This window comes from Ailuropoda melanoleuca, chromosome 13 (genome assembly GCF_002007445.2).
Source record: "Ailuropoda melanoleuca isolate Jingjing chromosome 13, ASM200744v2, whole genome shotgun sequence".
In the NCBI taxonomy this organism is placed as follows: domain Eukaryota; kingdom Metazoa; phylum Chordata; class Mammalia; order Carnivora; family Ursidae; genus Ailuropoda; species Ailuropoda melanoleuca.
In genome coordinates this window covers 18,331,547-18,352,568 of record NC_048230.1, presented here as the reverse complement: position 1 = coordinate 18,352,568, position 21,022 = coordinate 18,331,547, and positions in this window count along the sequence as shown.

Here is a 21,022-nt window from a genome sequence, read left to right as displayed (position 1 = left end):
AAATATATCTTCTACAAATTAATTATGCATGCCACATTTTAAAGAGAAACTTTAGCATCCTTCTTGTATGAAGTTTATAGGCATTTTTAAGCACAAAGGGAAGAAACTGCATCTCTGCCCCAACCTCTTATCTTCAGAAGCAGGTTCTGATTCAAGAGCTCTGTGATATCTCCTACAAGTGAAATGGCATGAAGTCAGGAAACAGGAGTTGCTTGACTTGGCTTCTTGACCCAATTCTGCTTGTGGCCGTGTTATTTAACCTCCTCTTCTCTTGGCAAGTGTTCTGCTAGGCACTTTACTTGTTTTCCTAGGTTGAGTTCCCTAGCAGCAGTGTCTCAGTTGGGAATTCTTCATATGAATCTTGAAGGGGATGCTCTCAGAGGAACTGATGAACAAGTAAAGGATTCAGGATGGGGAAAGTGGAAGGAACCACACAAATCTGGAATGCACATTGAACCTCAGCGTTCATCTTACTTTGAGTCAAGAAAGCAGTGTTAGTCAATCTTTTTCCCTGCCCAAAAAGCCACTCCCCACACACATCTTGGGGTAGGATCCAAGGCCTAATCCCAGGCACTTTCAACAGAGGTGACTTCAACCATCGAAGGGCAATTCGTACAGGTGAAGACATTTTCCAAAGCACTGGAAGCAGCTGAGTTGAAAACATCAAAAGAACTAATAAGAGGGATCCAAGGAGTTCCAGTGGGTCATCAAAGGCTGCTATCACATCTGTACTACCTTATTCCATTTCCAACACATTTCCAATATCTTTCCCACTTTGTAGGAGAGAAGCTAAAGCCTTGAGAGCTAAAGCCTTGAAAGGTTAAACAAGTTGCTTGGAGACCACATGGTCAGTCAATAGCAGTGATAGAATAACCATGACCCTTGTACCTTTAACTCCAAGTGATAAACCAAGAAAAGATAGATGAACCTTCTAAAATCTAAAACAGATGACAGACTATACTGATGACAGGTATAATTAGTGATCTATAATTAGTGATCTAATACTTGTGTTATTATTTGGAAAAAAATTGTTTCTCTGACCCAACTCAACCTTCTATTGCAAGGACCCCATTTCCACCCACTGAAGTTCTCTTGACTACTTTCTGTAAGCCCCACTTGGCATTACAAGAAAACTCTTGTCAGATACTTCCGCTATCTGAACTTACCCTCTTTCTACCCTGCCCCTTTCTGTAACACCATCTGGAGGAGTTCCTTTTTCCTCTAGGCTTAAATTTTCCTATTGTTGGGATTCACAAACCTCCCCCCACATTTTTTTTTAATGTAACAGTCTTATGCAACCAGGACTGAGGGGTGGAGAATTCCTCTACCGTGCTGTGCCCTGCTCTTCTGTCCCACAGACGTACTTTTGCAGTTAGAAATATATAGAAACAGATGTATGCCTTAGTATGATTCATGCCACAGGAGCACTGATTTGCAATTACAGGAATTTGTTTTATAAAACAGTCTTGATTCTCATTTGCAGTTATCTTTTTATTGAAGTGTAAATGAGATGCCTTCAAAAATGGACGGAGAAAAACTTAACCAAGGCAGGCATTAAGAATCACCTAAACTGGTGATTCTAATATATAGCTACTCTTTGGAATCCTGGACTTACTTTGACTTAAGGAACAAGCACCAAAGAAGTGTTCATGAATTTGCATTTTCCAAGGTTAGTACTTCCAAGTGGGGTGAGAAACTCCATCTACCAAAAATCTCTCTTCTTATAGCCTTCTCCCTATGCCTCTTTGTACCACAATTCCACAATCAACCTGCCTTACACTAGACTTTTGTTTCAATTTGAAGCATACACAGCATGCTACAAAATAACACAGGATTGAGTCACAGCAGAACACAGTAATTAACTCTGGAATGATACCAAATGCATTCATATGCTTGCCTATCATATACTGACGGTATGTATTGGGCAAACTGCTTCACCTCTGAGAGTCCCATTTCCCCATCCTTAATATGGGATAAATCATAACACCTGCCTTGTGGGATGGCTGTGAAAAGATAGTGAAATGATGGAAAGTACAGAGAATATTTCCTGGCACTTGTAAAATACTCTATAAATATTAGCCATTATTATTTCTATTAAAAATAGAAAGTTTTTCTAAATAATGGAGAAGGAAGGGAGAGTTTGTGCAAAATTAATGGACATTGGCTGCCAGATCATGCATAAATGCACGATCCTCAAACATCAGAGTTTGATGTCTTATTTGCATGTTTGAAAGCCACCAGGGGCAGAAGAGTTATTGCCAAGAATAGTCAATAACTTATATTCTATATCTAGAAAAGAAAGAACCTGGTGAGGGGCGCCTGGGTGGCACAGCGGTTAAGCATCTGCCTTCGGCTCAGGAAAAAAATTTAAAAAAAAAAAAAAAAAAAAAAAAAGAAAGAACCTGGTGAGAAAACTCTCAAGTAGGAAGGAAAGCTTGTAGAACCACAATAGAAGGTACAAAATAAACTCTAAAAGTTAGTGTTACATAATCACTATATATTTATATTGTAATTTTGACATTCCCAGGTGTGTACTAAACATAGGCTCAGAAGTAGAAAATAGTTAAATTAGAAAGTGATTACTCACAGTGGAAGAGAATTCTTGGCTTTACAAAGAAATTCACCATAAGTTTCCTTATATATCAACCTTTTCAAATTTTCAATGAATTGTAAAATTTCCAAGAAACTACAAAGCTGAATGACCAACAGTTATTGTCAGTTAAACATAATTAGAATTAAGGTAAGGTTTCAAAAACTATAATACAGTAAAACAGGACAATGAAATTGAAGAAGCATTGGGTTCAAGTTTTTTTATGAAAAAGAGAAGGATGAATAAGATATATTCATTGCGTATTTAGTTTGGGTTTCCCAGAAAGCAGAGTCGGAGACAAAGGACTGGATAGAATATGTTTGTTTGAGAAGTGAGTGATGGGGCAGTGAATCAGAGCAGGAGGGAAATCAAATAAAATAAGTAATATTGAGTTGCACACTGTATGGGAAACCAGTATTGATCTTTCAAGACCTTCGAAGGATCCTTATGAAGTGGATTTTAGAACTGTCTATCTAAGGGAGAAAAAAGAAAGTGTTAGTTCCTACACCCAGTGGTCAACGGGGGTGCATCAGGTATTAATTCTCCCACACTTCTGGGTTGCACAAGCTTGTGTGCTAAGTAGGTTCCCATTGGTAGACCACTGATATGGCAACAGGAAAACCTGGGGCAGGAAGCTAAGCATACAGTGCAGCATCAAAATGTGGTGCTTCCAGATTTCATCGGCCTAAAAGAGAACCATCGGCTATATCTGTGAGTAGAATGAGATATGGGGCAGAGAGGATTTGAAGAGATAAAAGACAAAGGTTAAATTCACAGCTCTTATACATCTTACAACCTGAGGAGGGAAAAAAATATATATAAATCATGTCTGAAAAAGAGATATAGTAATGGTAGCTGAAGCAGAGAGGCGAATGTGCTATTAAGAAATTACAGCATAGGGAGAAAGTAATTTCAATGGACATGATTTAGGGGGGAAAGTGTGTTTTTTGTTTTTTTGTTTTTGTTTTTGTTTTGAGGTGGGGAATAAACTTCATGCTGCCCACAAAAGCTTAAGTAGGATTTCCACAAGATAGGTGAGGAATTTTTGAGTACTGTGAGGGGGGGTTAAATAGGTGATGGGTATTAAGGAGGGCACTTGTGATGAGCACTGAGTGTTGTATGTAAGTCATGAATCACTAAATTCTACACCTGAAACAAATTTTACACTGTATGTTAACTAACTGGAATTTAAATAAAAATTTGAAAATACTAAAACAAAATAAAACAAAATTCCAAACTTCAGGGACTTGGTGTGGCATGGACCTGCACTGCTCCTCTGGGGGCTAGGATGGGGTTTCTGCCATGCTGGAGGGAGAAAAAAAGGAATTTTTGAGTACTTACAGAAAGAAAGGGCGGAAGGAAGGAAGGAAGGAAGGAAGGAAGGAAGGAAGGAAGGAAGGAAGGAAGGAAAGAAGGGAGAAAGAAAAGAAGAAAGAGAAAAGAAAAGAAAGAAAAAGCGAGTGAGCAGAGGGGCATATGGAAGACATTTAGAAAAGATGTAGGCATATTTGACCAAGATATAAGGTGTGTTTGGAGTACAGTCACAAGAAAGCATGTTCATTAAGATGAAAAAAAATAGATCAGGGACAGATTGTGCAAGCCTTTGAGCCATGCTGAGTTTTGGTATAATCATGAATAGTACTTTGCCTATGGAACTTTAATTTCTTTTGGGAGTTATCATTTTCCAATTCGATGAAAGCCTGATGGGATTTTTCATTTGGTTCCCTACTACTTTATTAATAGTATCTTTTTCAGTACAAAAGTTTTTAATTTTAATAAAGACAGACTTATGTATTTTTCTTTCTTTCATGGATCATGCCTTTGATGTTCTGTCTAAAAATTCACCACAAAATACTAGGTAACATAGATTTTCTTCTATGTTATCTTCTACATGTACATATTTATTTTAAGTTTATAATCTATTTCGGGTTGATTCTTGTGAAAAATGTAAGTTCTGTATCTAGGTTCTTTCTGTTTTTTTTAATTTTTAAAATTTTTAATTGTTTTGGGGTTTTTTTGGCATATGAATATCTGATTATTTCAGCACAATTTCTTGAAAAGACTTTTCTTGCCTCATTGAATTGCTTTTATTCTTTTATCAAAGATCAATTGTCTATATTCGAATGAGTTTTCTGGTCTGTCTATTCTGTCCCAGTGATTGATTTATATGTCTATGCTTTTGCTAATACCACACAGTCTTGATTAATGTAGCTTTATAAAAGTGGTAAAATTGACTGCTGTGAATTGTATGACTTTGTTCTTCAGTATAATGTTGGCTCCTCCAGATCTTTTATTTTCCATAGAAACTTTAGAATGAGTTTACAGTAAATATCTACCAAGTAGTTTGCTGAGATTTCAATTGGGATAGTGTCAAATCTATAGATCAAATTAGGAATAATTGACATCTTAACACTATTTAGTCCTCCAATGCATGGACACAGATTATCTCTCCATCTATTTAGATCTTTGATTTCTTTGATCGAAGTTTTATACTCTTCTGAATATAGATTCTATACACATTTTGTTAGATTTATACCTAAATATTTCATCTATTTTGATAGCTTATTTTTGTTAGTGCTGAATATGCCATTGTCTGCATATACCATTCACCTACTGAAGGATGTACTGGGTGTTTCCAAATTTTGGCAATTATGAATAAGATGCTATAATTTTCCATGGGCAGGTATTTGTGTGGATGTGAGTTTTTAATTCATTTGGGCAAATATCAAGGAACATAATTGCTGGATCATATGGTAAGGGTATGTTTACTTTTATAAGAAACGGCCAAACTGTCTTCCAAAGTGGTTATACCATTTTGTATTCCTACCAGCAGTGAATGAGAGTTCCTATTGGTCCACATTCTTGCCAACTTTTGGTGTTGTCAGCATTTTGGATTTTGGTTATTCTAAGGTATGCAGTAGTACCTCTTTGGTGTTTTAATAATCAACTCCCCAATGACTTATAGTGTTACATATCTTTTCATATATTTACTTGCCATCTATATATCTTCTTTGGTGAGATGTGTGTTCAGATCTTTTGCCCATTTTCAAATCATTTTGTTTGTTTTCCTATTGAGTTTGAAGTGTTCTTTGTATATTTTTGATAAGTCTTTTTAACAGATGTGTCTTTGCAAATATTTTCTCCCATTCTGTGACTTCTCATTCTCTTGAGATTGTCTTTTACAGAGCAGAAGTTTTTAATTTTAATCAAGTTCAGCTTATCAAGTATTTCTTTTCTGCACCATCTGTATTATCAGTATTATATCTAAAAAGTCATTGCCATACACAAATCACCTAAATATTCTCCTATACTATTTTCTAGAAGTTTAATAGTTTTGTGGTTTACAGTTAGGTCCATGATCCATTTTGAGTTAATGCAGTTATTATGCCTATTATTCTACATTTCTTTAGACTTAAGTTGTTCTTCCTTAGTTTCCTAATGTGGGAACACAAGTTACTTGAGATCTTCTTTCTTTTGTGATGTATGATTTTAGTATTGTAAATTTCCCTCTGAGCACTGTTTATACTTCATCTCACATTATTCAACAAGTTGTCTTTTTCTTTTCATTTACCCCCTAATTTTTTTCAATAATTGAGAATTATTATTTGACTCTTATGCTTTTAGAGTTCAAATTCTATATATTTGTCTATTATCATACTCTGTTTCTTTCATTAATTTCTAGTTTCATTCTTGTTTGATCTAGAACATATGTGCATGACTTCAATCCTTCGAAATTTCTTAAGGTGGTTTTATTGCCCAGAATGTGGTCTGTGTTGATAAATGTTCGATGTGAGCTTGGGAAGTATGTGTATTCTGCTGTCGTCAGATGCTGTATTCTATAAATGCCAATTAGATCAGGTTGATTGATAGTGCCGTTGAGGTCAGCTATATCCTCACTGATTTTCTGCCTGCTCGATCTATCAATTACTGAAAGAAAAGTGAAGTCTTAGACTGTAAGAGTGGATTTGTGTAGTCTTCCTTGCTGTTCTCTCAGTTTTTACCTCATGTATTTTGATACCCCCCTGTTAGGCACATGCATGTTTAGAATTGTCATGTCTACATGGAGAATTGACACTTTTATCATTATAGAATTCCCCTCTTTTCAATTCTTTTCATTCACATTAGCATGAAATATCTTTCTCTACTCCTTTACTTTTAATATACTTGAAGTTTTATATTTAAAGGTTTTTTTACACCATAACAATCTTTGTATTTTAATTGGTATATTAAAGCCATTTAATAATAATCACACTTAAAGTGATTATTGACATAGTTGGGTTAATATTCACTGTGTTTGTGTAACTATTTTCTATTAATTGCATTTGTGCTTTGTTTCCTTTCTTCTTCCTTTTCTGCCTTTTTGGTTTTAATTTAGCATTTGATATGATTCTATTTTATTTCTTCTTTTTACATATTTACATTTCTTATTTTTTTTTATTGTTTGCCCTAGAGTTTTCAATATACATTTCTGGCTAATCTACAACCACCTTCAAATGACACTATACCACTCCACATGTAAGGCATGTACTTACAATAGAGTATTCCTAATTCCTTCCCTCATCCCTATAACATTGATCTCTGTGACATTGCTTGCCTTCATTTTACTTATTCATATTTTATAATCATCTAATTTATTACTATTATTACTTCATACAAATAATTATAGTTTAAATCAATAATAAGAAAAATATTGCATTGATTTCATTTTATCACAATTTATTCCTTCTCCTGAACTCTTCCTTTCTTCATGTAGGTCTAAATTTCTGACCTGTGTAAATTTCCATCTGCCTAAGGAACTTTGTTGAACATTTCTTGAAAGTAAGGTCTTATGGCCATGAGTTCCTTGTTTTTATTTATCTGAGAAAGTTGTTATATTTCCCTCATTTTTGAAATATAATTTTCCTGGGAATAGATTTCTAAGAAGTTGGATATTTTTTCTTTCCAGACTTGCTTAATTTTTCTTTCAACACTTTATTCTGCTTGCTTTTCTCCAAGTTTCCTGGATCTGTGGTTTTACATCTTTCATTGGTTTTGGACCATTTTTGGCTACTATTACATCAGCTATTTCTTATGTTCCATCCTCTCTTTTTTTCTTCTTCTGCTATTCCAATTATGAATGTGTCACTTTTTTTTAAATTGTCCCATAGCTCCTGAATCTGTTTTAATTTTTTTTTCCTTTTTGCATTTTAGTTTGAGAATTTTTTATTGGTCAATCTTCAAGCTCATTGATTCTTTCCACAGTGATGTCCAGAATCATAAACCCATGAAAGGCATTTTTCATTCTCTTTCTCAAATAAACAAACAAACTTCTGTAATTCTAAAGCATCCTTTAAGAGAGTAAAAAAGAAAGCTGATGAGTGGGTAAGGAATTTTACACCATATATAATCAACAAAAAATTCATATCCAGAGTATATAAGAAATTTTACCATCATGCAGAAAATGAAAGACCATCAAAACAAAAATAGGCAAAAGACTTGAACAACCCCCCCCAAAGGAGTAACCCAATTCCAATAAACTATACAAAGTTGTTCAACCTTTGAGAAGACTGTGAATTCAAAGCACAGTGATAAGCCATTCCTCATTCATCCTAAAGAATGGCTAAATTAAAACCAGAATGTGAAGGAATAGGAGTTTCACATTCTGCAGGTGGGAAAATGCAAATCGATTCAAATAGTGTCTTAGTTCAGACTGCTATTAAAAAGTACCACAAACTTGTTGGCTTATTCACACAATAGAAATATATTATCTCACATTTATGGAGGCTGGGAGTCCAAGATCAGGATACCAGCATGGTATGGTTCTGGTGAAAGTCCCGTTCTGGCTTGCCGAGTGCCATTTTCTATATTCTCAAATGTCAGGAAGAGGTAATTAGGGTTAGGTTTGGTCATGAGAATGGGGCCCTCATGATGGTATTAGTGACTTTATAAGAAATGAAAGAGAAAGGGAGCTCTCTCTCTCTCTCTCTCCACATGAACACAGAGTTGAGGCCATGTGAGGACACAGCAAGAAGGTGGCAGTCTGCAACCCACAGAGAGCATTCCCACCACGAATGGAATCAGCCGACACCTTGATCTTGGAATTCCCAGTTCCAGAACTGTGAGAAATAAATCTCTGTTATTTAAGCCACCCAGTCTATGGTATTGTGTTATAGCAAGTCAGGGCTAAGGCAGGAACATTGTTACAAGTCTACTCTACAACTCTGGAAATAAAAGAATATGGATACATCTCACAAAGATAATGTTGAGTGAAAGAAACCAAACAGAAGAATACATATTATGTGATTCCATTTAAGTTTGTTTTTAAAAAATAGTTGGGGCACCTGGGTGACTCAGTCAGTTAAGCATCTGACTCTTGATTTCAGCTCAGGTCATGATCTCAGGGGGTGAGATTGAGACCCGTTATCAGGTTCCACGCTCAGTGCAAGTCTGCTTGAATTCTCTCTTTGCTCCTCCCCTAGCTTGTGCTCTCTCTCTCTCTAAAAATAAATAAAATCCTTAAAAAATGATAAAAGTAAATCATAATATTATATATGCATATCTAGAGATTAAAGCAATAAAAAAAGAATATACTTATATAAAAGCTAAGGTAATGGTTACCTCTTGTGGGAAGGAGGAGGTAGTGATTGAGAAAGAACATTAGAGAGGCTAGGGAATATACACTATTTTCTGACTTGGGTTATAATTGCATGATCTTTACTTTGTGATTAGCTCCCTGAATTTTGTATGTGGAGCACTTTTCTGTATATCTCATAATAAAAAGGTGAAAACATAAGAGAATGATAAACACAAAATTGAGAATAGTAGTTGCTCCAGAGGAAAGCTGGCTATGGGGAAAGGGAGGATGCATATATATACACTCTTCAAAATATACAAAATATTGCATAAATTATGTTGTATATACTAAATATTATATTGAAATGAAAATAAATTTGGGGCACCTGGGTGGCTCAGTAGGTTAAGTGTCTAAATTCAACTGAGGTCATGATCTCAGGGTCCTGATCTGACTCCCCACTTAGGGAATTTGCTTGTCCCTCTCCCTCTGCCCCTACACCGACTGGTGCTCTCTCTCTCTCAAATAAATAAATACAATCTTTTTAAAAAATGAAATGAAAATAAATTTAAAAATATTTGCATTTCATTTGGTTAGGTGTTTGGACCAAATAATGTCTAAGTTTTATAAGATCATCTGTTTTAACGCCCACACATATTTATGTCAGATTGTTTTACATTTTCATCTTATCAATGAGACAATGACATCTCAGAGAAATGTATAACTTTTCCAGCACAAGGTACATGATGACTATTGTGATGATCATGATTGTGACGATGGACTATCGTTACTGAACACTTGCTTTGTTTAGTTTGAATGTGTCAGTACTACCTTGCAGTAACGTGGTTAGGCATCTATGATGATTACCCCTATTTTGCAGAAATGGACACTGAACCACAAAAATAAACAAATAAGGAACAGTTTCATGAGACATAGCAAAAAGTAGCAAGGCCAGTGTGTGAAGCCAAGTGCATCTCCACTGCCTTGCTCTTAACTACTATAAATATTGAATATTCATGCAAAAGGAGTGTGTGTGTGTGTATCTCACATGAATATTACTTCCTTCTAAATGAGCACCTGGCTGCAGTGTAGGGGACCTGATTTGTAATTTTAGTTCTGCTCTTTGTAGCTGAGTATTCCTTTGAAAGTTGCTTACATTTTCTGGTATTGTTTCCCAATTTAAAAAATGGGAATGATTCTATCGTATCCTGACCACCTCACAGGATTGTTTTAAGAATCAATGTCGGTCATGTAGGTATTAGCATTTATAATATGTAAAATGCTAGAAATATAAACTAACATCATGAAAATAATTATCCCCGGGTGCAAAATTATACCTGATGTATGGATATACACAGCATATATACCTCTGAAAGAAATGCTGTCATAATATTAATCAGTCCTACCTTACAGACAGTCTTCCAATGGCTTCAGATATAATCATTAAATTAACATGGCATAGAAGCAATATACTTACTGAGAAATAAAAATATTAATCATATCTCTTGGTTATCTTAACTATGCATTTCACCTTGAATATATATCTGCACCTTATAAATATCATTGCAACCATTTTAACTTCAGTAGTTGTGCCTTCTGAATTAACTTCAGAATTAGAATTTTTTTCTTGAAAATATACATGTTGAATTGTGATGGATTCTAAGAGAAGCTGCATTCATCTATGGCAATTTATTCTTAGGCTACATGAAGTGTGTCATTCTTTTCCCAAGCAGAGTTGATTTTATTCAATATAGCATATCTCAGTGCTTTTAAAATCCGGGGGGAAATTATATTTTAAATTACTTAAGGGAAAAAAGCAGCATTGCTTGACATCAAGGATTAACTGCTTCTACATAAGTTAATTTATTTTAAAAATGTGAAGTATTATGCTGATTTCGGCATCTGACTTTACCGCTCAAATGTTACAGGTATATTTTGTGAACATTCTGCAAATGATCACCCAGAATTAATAAGCTGAGAATATGAAACAAATGTAAAATTATTAAGTAATTTATCTAATAATTTAGAAATTTTTACATGTTAAACACCACATTCTAGGAAATTCAAGCTGTTTCATATAGTAATACTAAATAACAAAAGGAATACATTTAAGTATCAAATGAGAAGGTCTATATTGAGCCCCTTCTATATGTCAAGAAACTGTGTTAGACACCATGAAGAAAAAAGATGTATAAGATAGTTCTCCTCTAGTGGTTCACAACCTAAAACTCAAAAAGGCAGGCTGTGCTATGTGTCAACAGAGTTAAAAAGAACTGCTCTGAGGATGTGAAAGACAGCATAATTCCAGTTGAGAATAAGGAAGCTCCATTCATTAAAATACATGCAATCTCTGTTTATTTTGCCTAAACATGTACATGAGTGACATGGACATATAAGCAGTATATTTGTGTTCACAGAATCCTAGTTTGTTTGTAAAATTACCTGGTTTCTTACCTGGATAAGAAAAAAAGTCACCTGTGTATTCACGCATAAAATAAGTATTTTAGATTAGATGATTATCCTAGGTATCTTCCAGCCCTTATATTCTCTAAAAATTAAACACTGTTGCATACTATTTAACATGAGTAATTTACCATGTGGACACTTAAGAAAACAACCTTATTATTTTTTTTCTAAAATATGAAAAAAATGTCAGCCTTATTTTTACGTTACAAAATTCTGATACTTATCTCTAAGACTAATCAGTTATCTTTGGGAAAATAATTATTATATAGAGAGATGATGTGATTATCATAAAACAACTGAAATAGTTAAGAGGACAAATATATGGGTAATTGACCTGATTTTTAAATTTTTTTAATAATTATCAGTACTACAAGAATGAATATAAACATCATTTGCATGGCCTTTCATAGAGGAAACCACTACATAAAGTTCAGTTTAATAAATGACTTGCCTAAGGACAACCGGATAATAAATGCCACAGTCACAACCAAGAATTCATTCTTTTGATTCCAGCTGCCATGCTATTTCCTCTCCCTGCACTGCTGCTTCATTTGTATTCATGGAATAAGGCTGAAAATAAACGCAAATCATACATTTGTTTCTAGTCAAACTGATACAGATCCTTTACAAAAATATCAGGATCACCCTTGTCATCAAAATCACCAAGTCACAAGTATTTGATAAACATCCATTATATATCCATCAAGTGGGAAAAAATAATTAGAAGACATCACCTAACTAGAACACAAGACTCTATGAAATTCAGAAGAAGCAATAGTGGTCGGACAGGGAAACTTACAAAAGTCCAGAAGAATTCCCAAAATATGTGAATTAAAATCCTGCACAAAATCTCTCACTTATATTTTAATTAGACTTCAAATCACAATGATGACTCATTTTTGAAAACTAAAGAAGTTTAGATAAACAAATTACCAAGGGAGAGTGAGGCTGAACTAGAGGCAAGTATCTTTTAAAAAGAAAATAAAAACAAAAAAGAACACACAAGTGACAGCTTGCTGTTGCTGCTGGAATTCCATTAAACTAAATTTAACTAAATTGAGGCTGAAATGAAATCCAAAACAGGGAGTAGTTATTTTAAAAGTACAGAAACCATGGACCATTTTGATTATAACAACATAGTACGATTGCACATATTTACTTTCACAACCATATATATTGTATGAAATAACGCAAAACTATATAGGGATTCTGAGGAAAACATTTCTAGCATACTTGAAAATATTGCCTAGTAATTTTCAAATGTAAAATGTCTCTGGAAGAAAAATATTTTAGATAGTATGTGCTTTGCACTTCCACTGAAACTAAGGAAAACACAGGTTCTAAAATTAATTTTAAAATGATATGACATCCTAACAATATAATATGGAAAAGGAAAACAATAACTGCACCTGGAGAAAAATCTAACAGATGCCACCCTAACCAAGTGACCAAGATTAACAAGGTTAGCATCGCCATAATCAGGCTGATGTTAAGGACTCCTTGACATGTTGTCATCAGACAACATGTTTTTCCAGAAAATATCATAACCCCACTCTAATTATAAGAAAGCAGACAAACACAAATTGAAGGACATTCTATAAAATACTTGACCAAGTATCTTAAAAAGTGCCAAGATTATGAAAAAAGTAAAGGCTGAGAAACTGTCAAGATTGGAGCAAAGAAGCCATTACAACTTAATGTAAGTCTGCATTAGATCTTGGAATAGACAAAAAAGACTTAGTGGGAAAACTGGTAAAATACAAACGAAGCCCCTAGCTTGGTTAACAGTGCCATACCAATGTTAACTTCTTAGTTGAAGGACATATACCACAATTATGTAAGATCTTACTATGAAGGAAGATGGATGATAGAGGTACAGTGACTCTTTACAATATCTATTCAACTCTTCTGTAAATAGGAAACAATTTCAAAATAATTATTGAAAGCATTTTAAAGATATGACATGGAGGAAAATATTGTGATACTGGGTCAAACACAAAAGTGCACAGACAGAATGGAAAACTAATTAGTAAATAGACTTAATCAAGATTAAACAATTTTCTCTTTTAAAAAAGATAGTTAAGAGAATAAAAAGGTGGTCCATAGATTTCAGAACACGTTTTGTAAAACATATATCAAATGAGAGATATACTGAATTTATAAGAATCTCTTACAACTGGAAAAAAGTACACAAAAACATTTGAACACTTTCCAAAAGAAGATAAATGAATAACTAATGAACACATGTAAAGATGCTCAACATCATTAGTCATCAAGGAAATGCAAATTAAGATCACATAAGATGCCACTAATACTAGAATGGCTAAAGTGAAGAAGACTGATAATACCAACAATAGGCTAGGAATTGGGCAAAATTGAACTCATATATTGCTGGTAGGACTGTAAAATGGTACAATCATTTTGCCAGAAGGTGTAGAAATACCTTATGAAGTTTATCTTGCATTTGTTATATGACCCAGCAATTGCCATCCAGCAGAAACGAAATTATGTATCCACACAAAGAGGTTTATGTGAATGTTCATCGCAACATCGTTCATTATAGCTCTAAATTGGAAAAACACATCAACATCTTTCAACTAGTGATAGGATAAACAAATTGTGGTTTGTGTATACAATGGAATGCTACCCAATAATACAAAATGAAATACTGTGTTTACTGGGTACCCGGGTGGCTCAGTCAATTAAGCATCCAACTCTTGATTTCAGCTCAGGTCATAATTTTAGGGTCCTGAGATTGACCCCCTCCCCCGCTCATGTGCCCACTCTCTTTGTCTAAAATAAATAAATGAAATCTTTAAAAAAATGAAATATTAGTGCATGGAATAACATGGGCAAATCTCAGAAACCTTATGCTACTTGAAGGAAGTTAAATATAAAAGACTATGTGTGGATCAACTTACATGAAATTCTAGGAAATACAAAACTTTAGTGACAGAAAGTAGATCAGCATTTCAAGTGCTTAGGTGGGAGGAGATTTTAGTGCAAGCTTTCTAGGAAAAAGAGACTATTCTAGATGTTAATTATGGTAGTGTTTACACAATTATATACAGTTACCAAAATATATCTAATTATATACTTCTAATTGACAAAATGTATATAAACAAAACCTTAATAATCAAAAAGAACAAAACAATGTACACGTCTCCCAAGAAAATTGATAAAATGTAACTTGTCAAACAGCCAATAGGGACTTAAATCATAAACATACTGACTATTTCTATAGGAGAAAGACAATTGGATGTAGACAATTTCAGAATTGTCTCGTCAATTCCATTATGTTGGATCCTTATCTCTGCATTTCTTTTGACATCATGATAGCTGTGGACATCAGACATCATATTCTCATGTGGTTGTATAAAAATCAGGAAGAGGGGATTGTATTAGTGTCTTGTTGCCTCCATGACAAATTACCACAAATTTAGTAGTCTAAACAACACAAATGTATTATTTTAGAGTTCTATAGATGAGAAATCTGATACAAGTTTCACTGCATAAAATCAAGATATTGGCAAGCTGTTTTCCTTTCAGGAGACTCCTAGAGAGAATCCTTTTCCTTGCTGTTTCTAGCTTTTGTGAAGGTTATTTGCATCTCGTGATTCATGGACACTTTCATCTTTGAAGCCAGCAATGGCAGATTAAATCCTTCTAACATCGTACCTGTAGGACCCTTCCTTCGTCATCATCTCTCTCTCTAACGATACTAGTAAAGTTTCTCTGATTTTGAAGACTTTTGTGATTAGATTGATCATTCTGGATAATCTAAAATAATCTCTCCAAAGGCATACCCTTAATTACATCTGCAAAATTCCTTTTGTCCTATAAAGTAACATATTCCCAGGTTCCTGGGATTAGGGCAAGGCCATTTGGGGAGGGGGGATTATTATTCTGCCCAGCACGGGGGGGATTGCAGTTTGATGACAGAGCTCTCTTGAATTGCCTGTTTCCTTTTATCAGAGAGGAGAAATATTTCCTAAAAGCCTCAGGCAGATTTCCTTTTATAACTCACTTACCAGAACTATGCCTCTAGTGCCCTAAATGCAAAGACAATGGAGAAAGGAACGATCTGGATTTCCATCTTCTGTGGTGGGAAGTGGGCAAGATGACTGTTCCACCACCACCGAATCTGTCACATACTGCTTTTCCGTGGTTCTTCCTCCCAGAAGAAAATGACAGACACATGTAAAATACTTATGTGGTGAAGCTCTCTTAGTTCTGTGCCATTAGAAAGATAAGATACATATATAATATCTGACAAATAAAATGTCTATAAATTTTTCTTGAATCAAATTCTTAAAGATGCATTCCAGCCAACTGAAAGATAAAGAGGGATAACTAGCAAAGCTCGATGTTAAAACCTTACTATGTGCTGGCACTGTTCAAAGTAACTCATTTAGCTAATCCTTACCATATTCTTATGAGATAGATGCTATAATTAACCTCCTTTATAGATGAGAAAACAAAAATGCAGAAAGATTAAGTAACTCCTTCAAAGTCACTTAACTATTAAGTGGTAAAGATTCCTGCTCCAGAACAGTGTCTTCATCACAAAATTATAATTTTGCATATACGTGTGTGGTGCTTAGGAGAGTACCACATGAAAACTTCTAGAAATTGGTTGGGTATATCCAGTCTATATCTCTGAAATGAGGTCTGGGCTGGAGATGTAAAAGTTAAAATAGGGAACACTTTGCAGGTCTGTGTGTCAGGAAACCTGGTGGCAAGTTCTGGAAGGAACGTAACAGGCCAGGAGCAGGGAGGCTGAAGCATGGTACTGCAGGTTCCAGAAAACTGGGGGAGGGTCAGAGCAAGCAGAAACCTGGAGTACCAGGAGTCCAGAAAATCACACCGGATGGCTTGACAAGGCCAGAAACCACCAGGACACCTACCATAATCTAAGAAACAAGTCTGAAAAATCAGAGGGGGGAAAAAAAATAGAAGAGCAAGAATCAATGTCAGTAATTGCACTGCCTTACATCCATGTAGTACTTTATGCGTTTTACAATTTCTGATTCTATTCCATTTTCTCTCATCGAGAAGACGATGAAATGGGAAATGAAAGCAAGTGCCTCCTTGTTGTTTATTCTAGGAGCTTGTCTCTGCTTCTCATAAGGCAGCAGGCTGATGTTCACAGGGAGAGTTGATTGAAAATGCCTCTCTCTGCTGCCAGAATAGTAGCTAAATAGGAACAATTCCAGAAATAGGCTTTTCACCATAAGAGAAAATTGGCAAGATTGAAAGACATGCCGATGTATATAGCTTTCTGCTAAAAACAAAACAAAACAAAAAAGCAACAAAAAACAACAAACCCTGCAGCTTCTCTAAGTTATTATTGCTATTTCTGTCTTAACTGAATTCTGCTTCACACAAGGGTGAGAAATGTCCTTTCTGTTGATTTAACGGTAGAATATGGTCATCTCTCCATTCCATATAATTTTGTTTCTTCTTAGTAGAATCAGCACATCTAACTCCTTCTAAAAGTCCTGCAGGAAAGCCCCTTTCATATTCTGGTTAATGCATTAAGAACAGTAAGAACCATTCCGTTCTCAGTGGGCTTGCGTTTGGGACATTCTCTGGACTCTCTGGACTTCTCTGCCATGTTTTATTAACATTGACTCCCAGCATTGCATTAGAATAGATTTTATTTTCTCTTTATGTCAATTACATTGACTGACAGTCTGCAATGAGTTTCCTGGTAACACCTAGGGGATGCTTAGGTTTCCTACTTTACTATTCTTCAAAATATTGAGAACCTGTCACTAAAAAGTCACTTTTCTTTCTTTTCTGCTGATGAAGACAATTTTACTCCTAACCTCATGTATAATTTGCCAAATACAATAAGGTTTTAGGTTATACAACTGCCTGACATCATGGATTTTTAAAGAGATCCCCCCCCCCACCGCTCTGCCATTGATGATAATCTTGAATTCTCTGTGGGAGGTAGTTAGATTTATTCATTAGTTTAATCATGGCTGTTTGCTCTGTCTACATGAAACCAAATAAACTTTTTTTTTTTAAGTTTATGTATTAAATGTTTAATCATGGCATTACACTAAAAATGCTCTCTGGGCTTAGATGCACATTTCCTGGACATAGAATTAAGCGTAGGTAACTGTTCTGTACAAATCTATAAATATTTACCGTGGGAGTGAGGGGAGCGGAGCAGTACACAAAGAAATTTACTTTGAAAATGATTTGGGATAGTAAACTGCACATTTATTCCCTGGTAACCTTGAGTGTTCCAAGTAGGTATTCACTTGGCCCTTTTCTTGTGCTCTCAGAGTCTCGTCCTGTGCAACCATCCCAACATCCATCTGCAGAGCTGACATGAATTACCTCTTTTTGTTGAATTAATATGTCTCTAAGAATCTATTATTCTGTTCTGAACTATAGACCTTTTGTTTCACTACTATGTCCATCATTGTGACTGAGAAACCTGAAGGCTTATCCTCAGAAAAGGAAAGGATTTTTAGGAAAGGAAAGAAAAGCTTATATGGGGAAAATGCATCGGGACATATATTTTAACTATTTTTCTCTTAAAAATATATCCAGGGCGCCTGGGTGGCACAGCGGTTAAGCGTCTGCTTTCGGCTCAGGGAGTGATCCCGGTGTTATGGGATCGAGCCCCACATCAGGCTCCTCCACTATGAGCCTGCTTCTTCCTCTCTCACTCCCCCTGCTTGTGTTCCCTCTCTCTCTGGCTGGCTCTATCTCTGTCGAATAAATAAATAAAATCTTTAAAAAAAAATCTTTAAAAAAATATATCCATATTTTCCTCAACTTTCCATGGGGTTAAGTCTCAGTAAACCCCATTCTAAGTTGAAAACATGGTAAGTCAAAACAGATTTAATACAAATAACCCACCAAACATCACAGCTTAGCCTAGGCTGCCCTAAACGTGCTCAGAACACTTACATTAGTTGGGCAAAATCATCTGACACAAAGCCTATTTTATATTAAAATGTTGACTGTCCCAGGTAAGTTATTGAACACTGTACTGAACGTGAAAAACAAAATAGGGTACAGAATGGTTGTAAGTCATTAGCTGTTTACCTTTGTGATTGCGTGCATCACTGGGAGCAGCACCTTGTTGCCAGCATCACGTGAGAATAATGTACTGCGTGTCATAAGCCTGGGAAAAGGTCAGAATTCAAAATTCAAAGAAAGGTTTCTATAGAATGCATATTGCTTTTGCACGGTTGCAAAGTGGAAAAATCATATGTCAAACCGTTGTAGTTGGAGACCATCTGTAGCACTGTCTACACCACTAAGACAAGTCATCTCTCAATCAGTGCTATTTCCTTTCCCCATTTTAGTTTGTTTAATGATACAGAGCACAGCTCTGAAGCCAGACCACCGAGTTAGACTTCAAGAGCTGTGTGATTTTAGGCAACTTACTGTAACTGATCTGTGACTCACTTTTCTCATCTGAAAGAAAGATTAAGATAAGTGGACTAATCCCATAGTTCTTTTATGGGGAATAACCTATAACTAGATTATAATATACAAAGCATTTAGGATAGTGTCTGTCATTATAGTAAGCATTTATTAATCCTTATTGCATGCAGTTAACAGAAAAAATGTTTTTTTCAGTCTGAACTATTCCAGAGCAATTTCTTTTTTTAATTTCAAATCCATATTATTTCAAACTTAATTTGACATTTTTGGCAAAAAGAGATATAACTCTCTAATAATTTGATAAGTATGTAATGATGCTAATATTATCATTATATAATTATAATTACCAAATTATAATCATTGGGTATTATAAAAAATGAAACGCATGGGGTTGCATGACTGTGTTGTTTTCCATTTCTCACCTCTGTCTCTCAGCAACATTCCACATCCTTTTCTGTCTTGCTTTGTGCAAAAGGGTATTAAATACTATAGAACATATCAACGGGACCTCTTCACAAGTTGGCTTCCACTTGGGTTCAGCTAGAGGAAATCACCAGCAACAAATTAGAAAAGCAGAGGAGAGGGAGGCTGGGTGTTTCCTCTCCTCTTCCTTCCTTTCTCTAGTATTGTCTTTGGCAAACAACGGTCCCATCAAGACTAGGGTCCTGTGCTCTATTACTTTTATTTCTATAACCAGCCCATCCTTGAATGTTGTGCTTCCCCAAAAAGTGTACAAATATTAGCTCTCTGATTTGTTCTGCAAAGACAGTTCTCCCGTGCCTGGAAAGTAATACATCCAGACTGGTTTCAGATATATTTGAGAAATCATCATTTCCCTCAGTAATACTAGCACTTACTGTGACTTGTTTCAGAAATCTGGCCAATATAAAAGTTCATGTTCATTCATAACATTGCCTAAAAGTAAAGGAGAAGAACAAATGTATTTAGGACCCCTAGACCAGTAAGTGGCACAAAAGAGAACTTTGCATTTCTGATTACACATCAAGCAGGTCTTATAAAATGAAGACATAGGGGAAGTACGTAATTTACTCTTCAAAGTGGAACACCTTGAGACAGAAAGGAAATCCTATCCATAATTACAGCAGGACTATAAGCATACCGGGGGCTGTCTAGAAAAAGCTGAGGCTCATGCCCCAACTAATGATAAAGTTTTGTCTATAGATTCTTATCTGGTTTCCTGTTCTATTCAACCAATCACGGAGGTTCTTCCCATTAGATGCAGCAAACCTAATGGATCTATTTGGCATCTTCACCTGGTCTCTATGCTCGTTCTTGATTAAACTTCCAAGCATGTATCCATGTATTACAGAGTCTAACCACTCTGACCATAATAGGTTTATGAAGAGAGATAAACCTCTTACAGGCCAGTAAGAGAACCACTGATGATATTGAGAGATGTAAAGAGATCTTCACCTGAAACAAAACAAAACAAAACAAGTGTTTTGACCTCTTTATATAATTCAAGCCCAAATGCTGTGCTTCAGTCTTAGGTCTTGACCCACGTAAGTACACCTTCACATGCTCATCTCAGGATTTGGAGAGATGCTGGAGCTTTCACAGAGGACTTTCATGTTAGCTCCATCACAAAGTTTTGATTATACTTATTTTTGTACGTTATACATTTCTGTTTTTAATTTCTTCATTGTCACAAAGTGATGTAACAGAAAATAAGTTTTAAACAAGTTCCAGCGCTATTTTTGAGTAGAGCTGAGGTTCACAGAATGGAGTAAGTTTATGCTCTTTGGTTTATGGAACTCTACTCTTGTTTTCTGTGTGTGTGAACACATTTACTCCTTAGATTCTTTAGGTATCTGTGTATTTAAATTATGTCCTCCACATTACCGTCCCTAGCGGTGGCCATGGAAGTGCATCACTGAGGTCTCTGTTCAGGAGAACCTAGTGAAGGGAGCACGGCTGTCACCATCATAACCTTCATCCCTGGACACATTCCTCCAGGCTTTTTCCATGTACTAACAGAA